Genomic DNA, 15,471 nt, shown 5'->3' on the forward strand with positions numbered 1-15,471 from the left:
ACGGCCGGAATCGCCGGAAATCGATGAAAGTTCCGATCGGCTACAGTAACCTTCATAGCTCAATTCCGAGCTCCACCGGTCGAGCCACCGCAAAACACCACCCCAGGCGTGACAAGGAGGAGGAGGCGAACCTGCCGGTGCCCGGATTCCGTCGTGGGTCGGCCGGAGAAGGAAGAAACCGGAGGGAGAAGAAATCGGGCCGAAGAGGAAGAAAATGTCGGGGGAGAAGAGAGAGAAAAGGCCGGGTAAGTTTCCAAAAATGGAAACTTACCACAGTAATTTGGCTATTTATAGAAACTTACCATGAACAGTAACCGTAAACAGTAACTTTACTATTTCGCTTATAACTATCGCATACGAGCTCCGATTTTTACGAACCACATATGCACGCGCTCGGTTTAACGTCCTCTACAACTTCCATGAAGAAACGTTTCTCAAATTTTGACCCGAACAAAAAGTCAACTTTTAGGGCCACTAAAGGTACTAAACCGAAAGTAAAAGTGAAAGTAAAGGTCGTTTACCGTCCAAATGACTAGTAAACGGGTGAATTTGGGTTCGGGACGTTACATGGTTTGTGAAAGAGGTCAGTGCTTAGCTAATTTTGCATTTCTCTATTTTACAATACATTTCAAATTAGTGTACGTGTTGTTGAGCATCTATGGTTGTGTAAAGGAGGAGGCTATATTGGTTTTGTGATTTTGGCAGGGTGATCAAGCCTTTTAGCCAAGTTTTGAGGTTCAAAGTGACAAAGCAACGATTGAGATGGCCTTAGAACTGAGAAGAATGAACACTTTTGTTGGCAGAAAAACCTGTTTTGAAATTTGATATGATTTTCGCTCATCTCTTTCACTTTCAGGTTGTGTGAAGGTGGAGAACTACTGGATAAAATTTTGTCCAGGTAGAATAATATTCTTTATATTGAAACTTGTAGTTGGGCACTTTCAGATTTATGATTTCAATTTGATTTATTCTCAGTAACTCCTTGTGGCAGGGGTGGAAGATACATAGAAGAAGATGCTAAAGTTATTGTTGTGCAAATTCAAAGTGTTGTAGCCTATTGTCATCTGCAAGGTGTTGTGCATCGTGATCTAAAGCCAGAGGTACAACTACATTCAAAGTTTCCACTTTCCACTACTTTCTTGCATTTGGATGGAATAGAATTGGAAGTCCCCTCCACATGTAGTTTGTTTTACATCTTCAGTTCTCGTCCGAACCTATTACCAATTACTCTTTTCATTTGACTGCTTGGCAGAATTTTCTTTTTGCCACAAGAGAAGAGGATGCTTCAATAAGGGTTATTGATTTTGGTCTCTCCGATTTTATTAGGCCTGGTAATGCTTCCACGTACTATTTTTTTTGGCTTCAAGAATGTGTTACTGCACTTTGATTCATGCCTTGGACTTCTTTTGTAATAGTCCAATAGCTTCTTGCTTATATTAGTTGTGGTTGTAGTGTTATTTGTTATTTGTTTTTTTTTTCTTCCTATGAAGCTCTTCTGCATCATTTATGATTCTGTTTATTTCCTTGGATTGTTTAGGATTCTTTTTCCTGACATGTTGGCCATATTGTTTGAAAAATAAAAATTGCCTTCCTAGAAATCAATATACAAGATCTTTAGTTATCATTTTCACTTTTCACAGAACCTTAGTTCTACTTGTGTAGATCAGCGCCTCAACGATATTGTTGGTAGCTAGTGCATACTATGTTGCACCTGAAGTGGTACATAGATCCTACAGTGTTGAAGCAGATATGTGGAGCATAGGTGTAATAACATATATATTGCTCTGTGGAAGTAGACCTTTCTGGGCACGAACTGAATCAGGAATCTTCCGCTCGGTGCTAAGAGCTGATCCTAACTTTAATGATACACCTTGGCCCATAGTGTCCCCAAAAGCCAAAGATTTTGTCAAGAGGCTTCCGAACAAGGATCACAGAAAAAGAATTGGCTGCTGCTCAAGCTTTAAGTAAGTCTTTTTTTAATATTCCATACGATCTTCAGTGGATTAATAAATAATTGATACACTCTCTCTAGTACCTCTTTGATTATGATATTGCACTAGTTTTTCCTGCTAGTTTCATGTATGTATAGTTATTTCTTTTTGATCTATCTACTGTCTTCACTGCCCACCCATGGCTAAGGGATGAAAGACGAGCTGTGGACATCCTTACCATTTGGGTACACACGTTGCCGTTTTGTTATTGGAAAGCTTGCTCTAAGAATAGATTTGGAAGTTACTGTAATTGGGAATGAAGTCTGCTACTGTAATATCTTGTCATTCTGTTATTCAAGTGCATGCTCTAAGAATATATGTGAAAGTGACTGCTGTTTATAATAGGGATGGAGTCACCCAGTAAAGGGTTATATCTTCTTATTTTATGTTTGTCTGGGCTTGCGAAAGAAATTGATTTTGGTTTCATCGGCTTATTGAGCTGCCATTTCTATATTGTGAACAAAAATGAATTTTGTTGTTTTGGTTGTGGCTAGGAATCTAAATATAAATCACCTAAGCTACCTGCATATTTTAGTCTTGGCTGTTTTAATTTTTAGTAATTCAGTTTTTTTTTTTTCCCTCCTTAGATATTTTGTACATTGTAATTCAGTTCTTGGCGACCACTACTCTTGTAAGTATAAACATATTGGAGCCCATATTGCCCAGTTTAGGCAGATTAATTGGACAGTTATGTGTAAAAAATGACTTTTGATTTTAGTGGCTTAGGGACATGGCTTTAGGGGCATGCGGTATCCTCTTTTCCTAAAAGCTTTTCTCTTTTCTCTTTTCCTCTACATTCAAGAGTATATACATCATAAGTTATATGATTTGATTCTCAAGAAGCTATCAAATGACAAATGTGTTTTGAGTACTAGAGGTAATCAATTCCTACCTTTATGATGCTCCTAAAATTTGACTAGGGATTAATGATACTTTTGTGTTGTTATCTATCTTTTCAAGTACTGCACAAAGTTTTATTTCACCTGCTATTTGAACAATGATTTTTCTTTGCTAATAAATAAGTTGCATGTATATTAAAGGAGGATGTTTCAGTCTTTTTGAAAAATAAAGCATTGGTAATGATTGTTATAGGTGGAAATCAAAAGAGATGAACACCAAGGCGAAGTGCGCATATTTTCTGATGCTGGACTTAATCACACAGTAAGTTAATTTTATTTGGTCAGACAGATCAAGTTAGTAGGTTATCAAATATAATTATGAAAATTTGTTGACTTGTAACAGGTTTTTCACACAGTTCCTTCTACTGCTGTGTATTAGCCAGATGGCAAATGGACTGTTTCGATTAGTATGGCCACTAGGAAGGAACGTAACTATTGCAAATACATTTGGTCATATCACAAGGTAAATCCTTTGCAAAGTGTAATCTTCAGGAGCAAGAGACTAGAACAATTAGAGTAGGTGAAAATCTTCAGGAAAATGTTAATTCATATACTTGGAATTTTGTATTACATGTGCCTGCCAACTCAACAGAAGCATTAGGAGTGATGTGAACTATCCATATGCTTTCTTCAGTCTTGCAGCGCACCTAATTCGCACCTTTTTGTGACAGATGAAGTGACTGCAGCAATTGTGAACAAAACTACAATAGAAATTGCTAGGCTAGACTTCTTGTAGGTTAACTGGGGTTTTATTTTGCCTATTTTGTGAACTGTCAAGGATAATGATTTTGGACAGAATACTCTAATATTCAAATTACTTTTTTGAAATATGGATTGCATTTTATAGCAGCAGCTATATATTTTGTGGACATCATCCTCATCTAAAGAACATGATGTCTATACATAAAGTTTAAATCAGTCATAACCATAAAAACAGATGTCTATTAAGAGAAATACATCAGTTTCAAAATGAAAATCGATGTCCCATTAACCATAAGAGATTGAATTACTATGTTGGAACTGATGTGCCACAAACTAGTGCACATCGTATTTTAGATAGAGATTGATGTCCAGTATAAATATTGTCATCGATGAAGACCAGAAAACCGATGTGTGAAACAGTATCAGTCATCGTTTTTAAATGAATAACGATGTTAAAATGCATAGTTGTGTTGTAGGATATATATTTCTTTAAGCATTAAAGGCAATAAGATGAGGGTTTGACAATATATAAACATACAAGTTTGTTATAATTTAAACGTATTTATATCGATTTATAATGAGGAACCGATGTGTATAATGATACTAGACATCGGCTAAAAACCGATGTGTGGATTTTCCGGACATTTCTCATCACCCACTAAGACATCGGTCGGAATTCTTTTTCTCATCGGTTTTTGGCCGATGTCTGAGGGCATAATTCTAGTAGTGTTCCTCCTACTCCTTCTTCTTCTTCTGCAATTTTTTTTTGTTAATTCATGAAGAGACGAATTTGCCCTTACAAATTTGACTAAAATCAGATTGACTAACGGGGGCCGTAATGGCATACACTGATTTTGGGTCGGGATTGTAACGTCATGTACCAAAGTTAATTCTTTGAAACCAAATACACCGAACTTCGGAACGGCCTATACTTCATGTACTGTTCTTAAAATTTTTCCTTGCAATCAACCAAATTTATATATGAAAAATTAAATTAATACCATTAAATAGACAAGAACAAAAATAAGGATAATAAATTATATGCAGCCAAATACAATAAATCACAATGTGAAACACTAAGAAAAGGTCTGCTACCAAATAATATTCAATAATGTAAAATTCTATACCAGAATATTATCTTAAGAAAAAAATAATGTCAAATAAAAGTTCCTAGTAAACATCGGTCAATTGCATTCATCCAATTCATCATTAATACCATGTTCAATTACATCCACCTCTATTCCATCCACTCCTTCTCTCACCTAACTAACATCCGCATCATTTTGATATATAATTTCATCCAAATGTTGTTGTGCATACAATTCAACTTGAGGCACTTCTACTGGACGACAAGAAGAATCATTCGAATACATATCAAATAGATCTCTAACAGTCATGTGAAGAACAACATGCCAATTAGGATCCGACGGGTCTTGCACATAACAAACTTGTCTTGCTTGTTATGCGAAAATAAAAGGTTCTTCCCCTGCTACATTGTTTTTGTACATAAGATGATTAAAATTCACACTTTAAACTCATCTTTTTCAATGCCATTCGATTGTTGACCCAATCACCATTGAATAAGACAAATTTCATGTCATTGCTGTAACGGATTTCAAGCACATCTGTTAATACCCCATACAATCTCTCCTCACTTTTTCGAGGATTCCTATCTCTTGTACTAGCATAACTCATAGTGTCAGTGTCCATCATAATACCAGAATTTTGGGTGGCCTTTTTTTTTTCTCTACTCTTTGTACGAAATCGAAAGCCATTGATAAAATATCCTTTGAACCTTCAAGCCTCCTTATGAGGACCATTAGCCAAAATGTTGATTTCGTCAGAAAATACTCTATTAAAAGTTCATCGTTGTGTCTAAACCTATATATAACAATCATAAATATAAAATAAAATTATAAATAATACTTGGTCAACCTTATATTCTTATCGTAAATAATAACTTAAAGTACTCACATATTTTTTAAACCATGTGTGAAATGTTCTATTGAGAAAATTCTGGATATAATGAATTCCTTGATCAGGCTTCTCCTGTGTAAGTAAGTCAAGATATTGCCTGATTGAAAAGAGATTTTTTTTATTATTATTTTTTTTTTTTAAGGGGTTTGGAACCCAGCCAAGCTGGGAGGCTCAGCCCCACGCTCGGTTCCATTTATTAAAATAAAACTTTGCATCGGGGGGGACATAAAACCTGAACCCCGAGCTACATAAGAACCAAAACAATGAACAGAAGACAAAAAACGAGCAAGGTGCACAAGACAATCGTCTACACCAGTGCGTAAACAAAAAGAAACAACTCTAAAGGAATCGATAACTAGTACGTGAATTAAAATCATGACTGAATTGAGTACTGATGAACGAAGGAAGGGAAGCCCACCAGACAGCTCCCGCATTCAAAGCTCCATAATTTGCTAGCTTATCTGCAACACTATTGCCTTCTCGATATATATGTGAGACATGAAAAGTGAGTTGACAAGCTTGAAACAAACAATTATGCCATCGGGTTCTAAGTCTCCAAGGAATAAGACCTGGGTTTCGAAAATAATGTAAGACAAGCATTGAGTCCGTCTCAAGCCATATATGAGTCCAACGCAGAACCCAAGCCACTTGAATGGCCTCAATAACAGCAAGTACCTCAGCATCCATGGCACTAGGGACGTCAACTCTGATTGAAAAGAGATTCATTGCTTAGAAGTTGATTAAATATAGAAAGAATTAAATTGGAAATCAAGTAATAACTTACTTTCGAAATGGCGCTACTGCTTCACTATTTGCCAGCACATAACTATGTGCTTGCGCCCATATAATATCATCAAAGCTTACTTCAACTTTTTTACCTAAAGGACGACCAAAATCAGTACCACCATCATAATTTCTTTCTGGTCTCATGGACATCGTTTCTACTTCATCCAAATATCTCGCGCAAAATGTCATGCACTCTTCCATCAAGTACCCTTCAGCAATTGACGCTTCGGGATGTGCACGATTACGAACATATTCTTTTAGTGTTAGTAAGAACCTACAAAAATTATTTGCATCATAAACAACTATAAAATATAATCGATATCATAAAATATAATCTATATATATATATAATGTTCTTGTGGCAAAGGTTGGCGATCGTGTTGGTAGTGGAGATCAGGCCAAAACATATGGGGTGATTAAGAAAGAAATGTCTGACTTGGCTGCTAAAGTGAATGTGCAATTTGAGAGATGATATAATTGATAGGAGCATTTTAATGCGACGTTTTAACTGCATTTCTCTACATTTTCCTGCGCCATTTCCTTGAAAAATCCTTGTTTTGGAAAGTTTCCATTCTTTGATTGGGAAAGTTCCTATTTGTATAAAGTTTCTATTTTTGTAGTTTTCATTTCTCATTTCTGGCAAGTTTCCATTTTCAGTTTAGGAAAGTTTCTATTTTTCATTTTTAGTAACTTTCTATTTTTCATTTTTAGTAAGTTTCTATTTTTCAAATTAGGTAAGTTTCTATTTTTCATACTAGTTTCTATTTTCAGGAGCTCCGAGCTAAAAAGTGGAAATGAACTCATAAATGGAAAGAGGAGCTTGCGAACATCAAGGGGAACAAAAATGAAGGACATTGGACCACAGAAATGAGCAGAAATGAAGAAAAGAAGTTTTCCTAGTCCAACCAGGAAACACTGCGAAATGGAGGAAGGCTTCCCTAGCAAGTTTCCAACGCAACCATGAAAAAGAAATGGAAAAATAATGTGTTTTGCGTTGAAAAATGAGAAGGCTTGAAGATGAAGCAACGAGGCCCAAGAACTCTATGGATTCGGCAAATTGGACCAAGGCCCATCAAAGCCCATGACATTAGGGTTTGTGACGCAAAACCCTAACCCTAGAGATGTTTTGCCGTGAAAACCAAAGAGAGAAACAAGGGAGATGGCGTGAAAATCAGAAATTAAAACAAGATTACGCAAGAGATTTTCTAGGGTAATTTTAATGGAAAGATAAACCCTAGGAGACTCTTGCCGTCCAAGCCAAGAGGAAAAGGAGGAAGTTGCCGTGATATTCATGAAGAAACCCTAGAGAATTCGGCAAAAAGATATTCTAGGGAGAGTTTTATGGAAAGAAAAAGTGTGGACATCAAGAAAAGCACCAAAAGGCGTCTAGATTCATTCCTAGAAACCCTAAGTATATTTTGGCCGAAATTGCAAGAAGAAAATCAGAAAATAATCAAGGGAATTCGGCAAGAATATATTAGGGAATCTCCATGGAGTTTTGTGATTGGTTGGATGACACACTAGGGCTTACTTGGCAATTTCTCATTGGTTGAAGCTATGTGGAATTATTAACTTAATTCCTTGGAAAATAAATCAGAAAATATGTGCTTGGGGACCAAGTTTGCCGTGCTCCTATATATACTCCTTTATTCACAACGTCAAAAGGTCCTCTCCCATACGTTTTACAACTCAGAAAAATCAGAAAATCCCTCTAGCATAGCCGTGAGTTCTTCCATCCTCTAGTCATCTCCACGGAATTCAAGCAAGGCCAAGGGAGAAGAAGAATTGCCGTGAGCATCATCATCCACCACCATCCTTGAAGCTTGCTTTCGAGATTCAAGAGACTACCACATCATTCGTTCATCACCATCTTCATCTCACGTTGTAATTCGACCTCTTCTTTGTAACCTTTGCTTTGAATTTCGTTGGTTATGAACTAGTTGACATATGTGTTTGAACAATTATTAATTTCTGGAATTTTAAGATTAATTGAGAAATTTTCAGATTCATATATTGTTCTTCGAAAGTTGCTTATGTGGGTTTGTTTAATTAAATTTGCGTTATAGATAACTTTTGTATTTTAATCTTATGTGGTTGCAAACACTTAGGGTTTCGATATGAATGGTGCTACAATTTAAGAACATGAATCAACTTTTTGGTTTTGTGTTCTTGAATCGAAAAGTAGTAAAGGTTTTGTACAAAAATCGAATTTAATTAAAGAGAATTGCAATTATGTGGACTTTTTCATACTAATTAAGTTGCACACTTGAGTTGATAGCCTTTCTAGGTGCTTATTGCGTTGAACATGTCATGATTGACTAGCTTTCTAGGGCTTGAATGCATGTTTGATAGGATTAGTCTTTGTGCTTTCACTTAGATTAATTAGCATTGAAAAGTAAAATATGGGAAATTGTTTGCTTTCTAACAATTTACATGATCAACTCCTTTCACATGACTTGGAAGAACAATGTAGGGTTAATTCGAATTTAATCATGAACTTGGTTTTAATCTTTGTTCTCTCATTCCATTCGTGTAATTATGTTTTTGTGTTTTATTTGTTTTCTTAACTTAGTTAATTTTCGAAAACCAAAACCTAAATCCCCATTTTTTTTTGTAAATAATTGTTTATACTTGTGAATATCTTTGTGAATATTATACTTTGTTTTAATTTTAATTGTTTAATTGTTTGACAATGACAGGTGTACCCTCAATCCCCGGAATAGAACGATCCCTATTTGCTTATACTACTAACGATCTTTTCAGGGTTAAATTATGCGCTTGCTTTGAGCGTATCAATAATGGGAAAGATGATATGATGGGAAATAATATGTGCAATCTGAGAGATGATATGATGGGAAAGAGGGACAAAGTCTTGAGTATGTTGAACACTCTGACTGCACAAAATGTGAATGTCAATCAGAACCTTCAAACTGATGGCTTAGCAGAAAAAGTAAGCCCCAAGAAAGTTTCAAAAAAGAAAGCTGGAGAGCAACAGGAGGTATGACGTTATGAAGTTGTGGGCAGTAGTGAATGGAGAATGAAACGAAGTGTTGTGTTTCTTGTTAGTTGATCAATAATAAATGAATAGTGCATTCCTTTATAGTTGTTGTGTTTCTTGGCGGTTGATCAATAAAGGAATGCATTCACTGCATTTCTTTATAGTTGCTGTGGTGTTTCCGTTTGTGCAGTGCATTTGTTGCACCTTGTAATAAGAGATGAGTGGGTTTTAATAAAGTTAGTTTTCAATGTATCCCTTCTCTATTCACTGTTATTGAATGCATCTACTTTCCCATTCTGTTTACTAACACGCAACTACTTTCTATCTCACGTAGGTGTTACAGGTACATGGGGAAGACTTGCAACCAAAAAAGAATACCTCCTTGATTTGCCTATCTGACTCAACATCTGTAGTCAGCCCACTGAAAAGTATGAAGAAAGTTGATGCCAACCCCACGACCAAGAGTAACATAGAGAAGATTGGTAACTTCAAAGTCAAGGGAGATCGGGAGGAGGCTGACAAAGGAGTGCTCAGGTTTGTTTATGATGTGTCAGCTGAAGAGAAGGAGACCATTGTGGATAGTGAAAATTTCTTCACTAGTCGAAAGCAGTTTGTTCACTTAAACCTAACGGATGGGTTGAAGATGATATTATCAAGGATTAATTTTAGTTTACCCCCCTGAGGTTTGGGGGTGTTATCATTTCACCCCCTCTACTTTCAATTTTAAATTTTTACCCCCTAAACTTTCCAATTTCAATCAGCCGTGTCCAATTTCTTCTATTCCGTCCAAAATCAACGTTAACTTTGACTTTTGAGGGGTAAAATGGTCATTTCAAGACCAAAAAAATAAAATAAAAAAAAATCTTTATTATTATTTTTTTTCTGTTTCTTCATTTTTAATTTTAATTTTTTAAAAATTTTTTATTTAATTTTTTTTTTCAACCTATACACCACAAGTTATAATAGGTTTATAAAAACAAAAAAAATTACTTTAGGTGGTTAAAAACCGCTCGTTGGTCTACGATATTTGTGCAATATCTCCGATAAAGTGAAGAATTTTAGGATATATCCCCAATAAAGTGAAGAAATATCTGTAAAAAATAATTTTACACTTTATCTGTAAATAAATATTTGTATATCCCCAATAAAGTGAAGAAATATCTGTGTAAAATCATTTTCGGTCTACAATATTTGTGATATATCTCCAATAAAGTGAAAAAATTTAGGATATATTCCCAATAAAGTGAAGCAATATCTGTAAAAATGATTTTACAATTTATCTGTAAATATCTGTATATCCCAAATAAAGTGAAGAAATATCTGTGTAAAATCATTTTTTACAGATATTTATTTACAGATAAAGTGTAAAATTATTTTTTACAGATATTTCTTCACTTTATTAGAGATGTATCCTAAAATTCTTCACTTTATCAGAGATATATCACAAATATCGTAGACCAGCGAGTGTGTAAAATCATTTTTTACAGATATTTATTTATAGATAAAGTGTAAAATTATTTTTTACAGATATTTCTTCACTTTATTGGGGATATATCCTAAAATTCTTCACTTTATCGGAGATATATCACAAATATCGTAGACCAGCGAGTGACTTTCAACCACCTAGAGTATTTTTTTTGTTTTTATACACCTATTATAATTTTTGGTGTATAGGTTGAGGAAAATTCTAGTGTATGTTAACGTATGTTATACATTAACTTTTTTGAATATTTTAAGCTGTTGGATATAATTAAAATGTGAATATATCTAACGGTTCAGAATATTCAATAATGATAACCTGCTTACCCATTAGCCTAAATAAACAAAAAAAAATTTGTTGAAAAAATTCTAAATTATATATCTAGACAAAACCATACATTTGTTATCTTATTATTATTATTAAAATAAAATAAACTAAAAACTGTACTTTGACTGGAAAATTCTACAAAATGTTAACGTATGACATGCATACAATTGCCTTAAAAGTGGTAATTTGAGTCCTCAAAATAGTAATATTAGTCTTCAAAGTGGTAACATGAGTCCTTAAAGTGATAAATTTTCTTAGTTACCACATGAGTCCTCAAAATAGTAATATTAGTCCTCAAAGTGGTAACATGAGTCCTTAAAGTGGTAAAAATAGTTGATGTATGAGAAATGTTAACATACCATAGCTTTACCCTATATTAAATACATATGATTTTGAATGCATCGATCATTTTGTTTTTGTTATGATCATTATTAGGAGTTATCTTTGTACATTTGCATCATGCTAAATTTGATAATTTTTGAAATAAATTACGGCTAGATGCTTCCTAGGCACATCAATACCAGTACACCTTAGACTTAACAATTTGTTTAGTGACTATCTATTTCTAGGACGCTTCCCAAGCAATAGATGTTGTTACTTCACAACATACTTTTGTCAGAAGATGAAAAGTTACAATGACAAAGACATGTGTGGAGATTCGGCAAGGGCAGTTTCGAAGGGTTTGGGTGTAAAGAGATTTGAGAATGGCATACCTAAGTGCGAGAAGGTAAAGGAAAGGTTTTTCTTTGTGTTTAGCAATAATTATTGGTTTTTCTCTCGATCGCACATCATTCTCACATTCATATTTTCAACAGATTTTCATACCAATGCATGACATCAATCATTGGTACCTCCTTGTTGTGCGTCTTGATAATCAGACAGGAGAAGTGTGAGATAGCTTACAATGTAACAGGAGACGAATGAATCTGTGCAAAGCCGCTGTAAATGATGTTCTTGCATTTGAATCTTTTTGTGTTGAAAACCCTGTAAGCCTTGTAAACACTGGACATTATCTACCACCATGTGGAGTTCAAAGTCAAGAATGTTGTGAAGAAGTTTGCTGACTTCCATGTATTCGAGCCGGCTCAATGCCCTAAACAAGAGGGCGGTTCTGACTATAGGGTGTATGTGATCAAACACATGCAGTGTTATGGATCTGAGTGGTGGCATCAGGTATGTTTGTCATTTCTGCATGAGGTATGAATCTGAATGACATGTTGGTAATAGTTTAGCTTAACATTACTTATTCAAATAACACTGCAGTTTAACTCAGAAGAGGTACGCATGGACTTAACCATTGAATTGGTAAGGAACAAATTCAATGAGTGCTGGAAATGGATCGAGGAAGCCATCAAAACTCGGCCACCACCAATATGTTCTACACCTAAGACGGTACAAAGGGAAACTAAAGCAGCACCGAAGAAAGGGACCGTGAAGAACCCAATCGTCCAACCACCTCACACTAGAGCTCAATCCAAGAGAGGTGTGGCATCAAATGTCCGTCATAGCAGGTGAGGGAAGGTTGCAGGATTTTGTGATTTTGGAATGTAGTTTACTTGCAGGTTTTTGTAGTTTTGTGGAAGACTTGCAGGTTTTTGGGATGTAGTTCAGTTCACTTGTAGGCTAAGAATGTAACACCCTATTGTACTTGCAATTCGATAGGCAATCTAGTTTACTTGCAGGTTTTTGTGGTTTTGTGGAAGACTTGCAGGTTTTTGGGATCTAGTTCAGTTCACTTGTAGGCTAAGAATGTAACACCCTACTGTACTTGCAATTCGATAGGCAATGTAGTTTAGTTGCAGGTTTTTGTGGTTTTGTGGAAGACTTGTGCAACATTGAAGTCATTTACTTATTTTCCAATTTACCATTAAGCTCACAAGTAGACCTACAAATGCCTTGTACAACAGACCTACATGTTTTCTACACATGAATCTTTGGCCCAGTAGACCTACATATGAGGAAAACTTTTTCAAACTTCTTCAAACAGACCTACATGTTTTCTGAACGTGTTTACCTTTCCAGCAATATCATTGTCCCCCCCCCCCTAAATCCACACTTTTCGAATATTTATTCGCCCGAAACACTTCCGCTCCATCCACGAGCCACGAAACCGTCCAATAACCACAAATTAGATTCCGAAAAATCCTTGGAAAATAAATACGAATTTCCGGGGCATCACACATATAGAACTATGGATTTGTTCTTTTCATTTTTCTCTAAACTTGTACAAAATATTTTGTTTTACGTTGGCATTTCCTTCATATATTGGGAGCTTCAAACCAAAAGGGATTTTGTATTGCTAGTTGGGCGACTATAAGGAAGGAGATGACTCTTGCACAAACAAGACTTGCAAATCCCATGAAGTTGACATTATGCACTTCTATGTTGGATTTTGTTATAGATAACTTTATTAAAAGTTGGTGCTGATGTCCAATTTTGGTATATGCATTCTCCTTGATTGCTAACAAAATGTTGGAAATACTTGCCTGGCTAAAATATACTTGCAGTTGGTATATGGATTCTCCTTTAATGTTACTCTTTAATCACAACATCTTTTCTATCTTTTGCAGATCAACCACTTATGGGAAATTTTGTATCAAATTACTGCTCAAGGCTTTGAACTGAGATGGTGGAAATGAAAGGCCATGTGCAGTCATTGGGAGATCAAGCTTGGAAAACCCAACAAATTGTATTATTCTTTATCATCATGTGAACCTTATGCAACTAGAAAGCTTGTTAAGCTAATGAAATAGATCAATGCTTTATGAAATTGCCTTTGTTGGATCTATTGGAGTTTATTCTCAAAGTTGCTTTTAGTAAAATATCAGAGTCACTTTCATACCACTCTTAACTAAGTAAAACCAATTGTCTAAGGGAGTTAAACACAACTAAATGGACAGCAATATTGTTGTTGGAGCCATTCCAGCACAATAAGACTCTACATCGAAACCATTGTCCAATAAAACTCAAACAACAGTTTTTTAAGAAGCATCCAGTATCAAATACAAACAGACAATTAATGCTTTCTTCAATTTTCTGTTGTCTTGTTTAAATCCAGTCAATAGAAAACAACAAGTCATTTGATGTAGAAGCTTCATTCAGACAACAGTTTATTTACAAGCCAATGTTCTCTGACTGTTCTTCACAAGTTTCTTTCCTCCAAAATGTTGTTGACTGAAGTAGATTTGCACAAGAGTTGAGATATTGGGCATTGCTGTTCTTTCTGGTGTTCAGACAACAGTCACGTTAGTCGGTGTTCTTGTGCAAAATAATCTCAGACGACAGTTTCATGGTATTGTCTGATTCAACTATCAGACGACATTGAGATAGACAACAGCAGCCCCTATAATCAGACGATAGTGAAAAACTGTCGTCTGATTGAAAAATTGGCCTAGTGGGTTCTTTGCTTTCAATACCAAGCCATATTCAACATATTGAGTTTTTATTTATTTATTTAATTTAAATTTTTTTTTTTTTTTGAGACTGGATCTTGTCGACCGTAAACTGTAGCAATTTCATTGAAGATACTTGAACAAAATTGGAAAGTAGATCGAGTAAGCAACTTGAGGTCACTTATCCTCCGTTGGGTATCCATAACTATAGTGGTGATCTTGTTCTTGTTCAACTTTGAGGTAAGTGAGGGAGTGAAGAGTATTCAACAATGTTTGGCTCCAAAACCAGTCTGGGTGCAAACTGTCTCTTTTGAGTGCGCGAGCGTGTCAGCACCGTGCGGTGCAGTCGTCGGGGCGTCCCTTGACCTTACTTCTTCTCAAACGCTATGGACAAGGAGAGCACCAACCTCGTCACCAGGTTCTTTTCTATGCCTTTCGGAAAAGCACTTCTTGCCTTACGGATAAGGGCTTGTGGTGTGATCTCTTGCGTCACCGAGTCGATACTTAACGTTGTAGGTTAAGCAGAGCAATCACTGGGAAGTAGGAGAAAGCACGGGTTTTGCTAAAGCGTGACTTTAGCTTCACTGGGTTGCGAGGGCGTTACCCTTGCTTCCCTGGTTTCAACTAGGTTGAAGGTAGGTTTGCTCCGGAGAGACTTTGATAATCGTTGAGATTGATTGGAGAGTTGTTGTGTCGTCTGTGTCCTTGAACCCCGGTATTTATATCTAGGGTTTCGACTGTTCCTTGCCATATAATGATTATTGATTGAAGATTCCTAATTGGTCTCTGCTACTCGATTCCTATAAGGGCTCGTTTTCCTTATGGACTTTGGAATGGGCGAAGCTATAACCCAAATCCAAGTAGACTTAATTTTGGGTCGCAGGTATCGGCCTGCTACACTGAAACCCCTTAAGGGATC

At 35.8% G+C, this 15,471-nt stretch overlaps 1 pseudogene; it reads left to right on the forward strand.

Moving 5' to 3' along the window:
• Positions 1-658: 658 nt before the first annotated feature.
• On the forward strand, positions 659-3,736 carry LOC133711559 (CDPK-related kinase 1-like; annotated as a pseudogene).
• Positions 3,737-15,471: the final 11,735 nt, after the last annotated feature.

This window comes from Rosa rugosa, chromosome 5 (genome assembly GCF_958449725.1).
Source record: "Rosa rugosa chromosome 5, drRosRugo1.1, whole genome shotgun sequence".
Lineage (NCBI taxonomy): Eukaryota > Viridiplantae > Streptophyta > Magnoliopsida > Rosales > Rosaceae > Rosa > Rosa rugosa.